This window comes from Erythrolamprus reginae, chromosome 13, assembly GCF_031021105.1.
Source record: "Erythrolamprus reginae isolate rEryReg1 chromosome 13, rEryReg1.hap1, whole genome shotgun sequence".
NCBI lineage: Eukaryota > Metazoa > Chordata > Lepidosauria > Squamata > Dipsadidae > Erythrolamprus > Erythrolamprus reginae.
The window spans coordinates 6,167,461-6,171,792 of NC_091962.1; positions in this window are offsets into that span (position 1 = coordinate 6,167,461).

Sequence of the window (4,332 nt, forward strand, 5' to 3'; positions counted from 1 at the left end):
GATCTTACTCTGCTGCTTTCTGAGCGGGTGTTAAAAGGGAGAAAAAGCCATTCCTTTGAACTTTTAAGGCGAGTGGACTTCAACTCCCAGAAGTTTCCAGCCATCGGGCTGGCTGGGGAATTCTGGGAGTTGAAGACCTCTTAAAGCAGGCTGGCTGGGGAATTCTCGGAGTTGAAGTCCGCCCATCTTAAATCATGCTGGCTGAGTAATTCTGGGAATTGAAATCCACCCGTCTTAAAGCAGGCTGGCTGGGGAATTCTCGGAGTTGAAGTCCCATCTCATAAAGCAGGCTGGCTGGGGAATTCTGGGAGCTGAAGACATCTTAAAGCATGCTGGCTGGGGAATTCTGGGAATTGAAATCCACCCATCTTAAAGCATTGTGGCTGGGGAATTCTGGGAGTTGAAATCCCATCTCTAAAGCATGCTGGCTAGGGAATTCTGGGAGTTGAAGTCTGCCCATCTTAAAGCATGCTGGCTGGGGAGTTCTGGGAATTAAAGTCCATCCACATTGAAGCCTGCTGGCTGGGGAATTCTAGGAGTCGAAGTCCCATCTTTTAAAACAGGCTGGCTGGGGAATTCTGGGAATTGAAATCCACCCGTCTTAAAGCATGCCGGCTGGGGAATTCTGGGAGTCGTAGTCCAATTACCTTAAAAATATTGAAAACACTGAAGCTCACCCATCTTCAAAACACATTGGTTGAAGACTCCTGGGAGTCCAGCTGTGTTAAGAGTTGACCAGGTTGAGAAATACTAGACTCCAGCACGGTTCCACAGGCAAATTCAAGGAATTTTCTTGGCGAAAAAAATTACAAAAAAACATTTCTTGTTGGCTTCGAGGGGATTTGTTTGTTTGTTTGTTTGTTTATTTATTTATTTATTTATTTATTTGGGGGGGCATGATAGAAACATTTAAATTTGTTAAAGGGTTAAATAAGGTCCAGGAGGGAAGTGTTTTTAATAGGAAAGTGAACACAAGAACAAGGGGACACAATCTGAAGTTAGTTGGGGGAAAGATCAAAAGCAACATGAGAAAATATTATTTTACTGAAAGAGTAGTAGATCCTGGGAACAAACTTCCAGCAGACGTGGTAGATAAATCCACAGTAACTGAATTTAAACATGCCTGGGATAAACATAGATCCATCCTAAGATAAAATACAGAAAATAGTATAAGGGCAGACTAGATGGACCATGAGGTCCTTTTCTGCCGTCAGACTTCTATGTTTCTATTTTTTTTAAAAATTTATTTATTTATTTATTTATTTTTAACCCGTAGGCCTATTTCCCTAGACCTCCTCTGCTCTCACCAGCCTTGAATCCTGCTTATATTTTTTTTCAGATCAGTTTGGACTGACCGTTAAACATTTCCTTTTCGCAGCTGTCCTGGTGAACGCCACAGAGAGAAATGCCAGCTGTTGGGATTAAATACAGGCTAGCTGATATGGTCACACAGTGCAGCCTCAAATGGATTGGGGATGGCCAGTGCAAGCAGAAAATTGTTCTTTTCCCCCAACCTGTTGCGTCTCATTCACCAGAAAGCTAGCCAGTATGGTGGACTGGCTAAGATGCTGGACTTCTTACCCCAGAGATCACAAATCGGTAGACTTCATTACAAGTAGTCATTGAATATACAGTGTTCCCTCGATTTCCGCGGAGGATGCGTTCCGAGACCTCCCCCGAAAGTCGAATTTCCGCGAAGTAGAGATGCGGAAGTAAATACACCATTTTTGGCCATGGACAGTATCACAAGCCTTCCCTTAACACTTTAGACCCCTAAATTACCATTTCCCAGTCCCTTAACAACCATTTACTCACCATTATTACTGGTACTCAGCGTTGAATAAGACACTTAGTGATCCTGATATTTATAAACATAATTTATTAACAATAATTATTATTATTGTTATTTATTTGCAAAAATTATTAGTTTGGCGATGACGGGCGGGGAAAACCATGGTATAGGAAAAAAACCGCAAAGTATTTTTTAATTAATATTTTTTGAAAAACCGTTGTATAGGCTATTTGGGAAATTCGAAGCCACAAAAATCGAGGGAACACTGTAATTCTTTATTGGCCAAGTGTGTTTGAACACAAAAATTAGACTTTGGTGTATATGCTCTCAGTGTACATAAAAGAAAACATAAGTTCATCAAGAATCATTAAGTACAAACTTAAGTACAAACTTAATGATTGTCATAAGCAATGAGGAAACAATAAAAATCTTAAATATTCAAGTAACAAGCTACCGTCATAGAGTCATAAGTGGGAGGCAATGGGTGATGAGAAAAACCTAGTAGAAATAGAAGTGCAGACTTAGTAAAAAGTTTGACAATGGTGAAGACATTATTTGTTTAGCAGAGTGATCGTTCGGGGAAAAAACTGTCTTTGTGTCTAGTTGTCTTGGTGTGCAGGGCTCTGTAGCGACGTTTTGAGGGTAGGAATTGAAAGAGTTTATGTCCAGGATGCGAGAGGTCAGTAAATATCTTCACAGCCCTCTTTTTGACTCGTGCAGTATACCGGTCCTCAATGGAAGGCAGGTTGGCCGCCGTTGTTTTTTCTGCCGTTCTGATTCTCTTCTGAAGTCTGTGTCAGTCTTGTTGGGTTGCAGAACCGAACCAGACAGTTATAGAGGATGACCCACAATTGAGCCCCAACGTTTTTCTTGTCAATAACCGAGTTATTGGTTGAATTTTGTCTCGTTTTACGACCTTCCTGGCCATGGTGGTTAAGCGAAACACCGCTATTGATAAAGTTAGTAAACCCGGCTTGATTTTGGTCATCCGAAGGGGAAATCACATGACCTCGGGAACGCACCAACGGTCATAAGTATTTGATCATGGGGATGCTAGAGATAACTGGACCTAGAGGGAGGAGGGGGGAGGCCCACAATGACAACTGTTGCACCCTTCCACTCTTTCCGCTCCCTTACATCACACACACACGTAGAGGGCTTTCAGTCCGACACACAGCCTCTCCCAAGCTGTTCTTTCCACTTTTTTTGTGTCTTTAAACAACGGCCGCTTTGTGTTCCCTGCAGTCTCGCAATTCTGAAAAAAACGGGTGGCGGCAAAGGGGGAGGTGTCGAAGTTGCAGGACAGGCGGGATAAAATAAAGGGGGTGGGTCAAGGGGGGGGTCAGAGGATTAGAAGCACAAAGGGTAGAGTGTCTTCATTTCCAGCCGGCGAGCGAAGACTCACTCGGGGCTCTTTTAAGATGTGGGGCAGCTGGTGAAAAACAGCCAGACACAATTTCTCTGGAAAGATTTTCCCACATGGGGGATGAGCAAAAAAACCTCTCGGTCCCTCTCCGAAAATCCGCAACTTACGACCCGTTTGTTTAAGGCAGTGTTTCCCAACCTTGGCAACTTGAAAATATCTGGACTTCAACTCCCAGAATTCCCCAGCCAGCAAATGCTGGCTGGGGAATTCTGGGAGTTGAAGTCCAGATTTCTTCAAGTTGTCAAGGCTGGGAAACACTGGTTTAAGGAGCTGAAGTTACCACGACACTAAAAAGAAAGAAAAGTGACTTCACACTTGAAGACTGTTGCCACATTCGGATGCTTTGCAACCGACTCCTGTTAATTGTTGTGGTTAGCTCTGGCCCAGCTCCTGCCCCAAGGACTGGATGTGGGGGAGACATCCACATGCCGCAGGCCTGTTTTGCCCCCGGTGGAATCTGCTGATGAAGGCTCCTCTGACCAAGAAGACATGAGTGACAGGGAGGAGGAGAGTGTGGCAGACAGCTCAGAAGGAGATCAATTATCTAGCTCCTCCTTGGATTCAGAACAAGAGTTAATGATACAGCCATGCATGGGGAGAGCGATGCATAGGCAGCAACAACTGAGAGATTATTATCAAAGAAAATGAGGCCACCTGTGGTTGGGTGGGGCTGTGGTCATTAGTGAGGCTGCTATAAAGAGCAGCCTGTGGGTTTCGCCATTGTGGAGGATTATCTGATCGTTGTGTCTCGTGACTGCTTTACTGACTTTGACCTTTTGTGTGCCGATTTTTCCCTGCTTTGAACCTAAACCAGAGCAAAGTGTGTTTCACTTTGTGAAAGAAGGAGGACTGTGAATCGCCTCACAGCTGCAAGCTAAGTATCACAGAACTGATAAGGGACTTGTACAAATTTCCAGTTTGTTTGGAGACGAGTGCTCTTTGCTATACCAAAAATGGGCTTAGTTTAAGTGAATTTTCATTATAATGAACATTGTTTTGACTTTTCAAACGTGTGTGTCTGAAATTTGTACCTGTGAATTTTTGGGAGGAGTCTACCAGAGAGCCCGACAGAACATTAATGATGGTCACAACCAGTATTGGGTCGCTAGCCAGT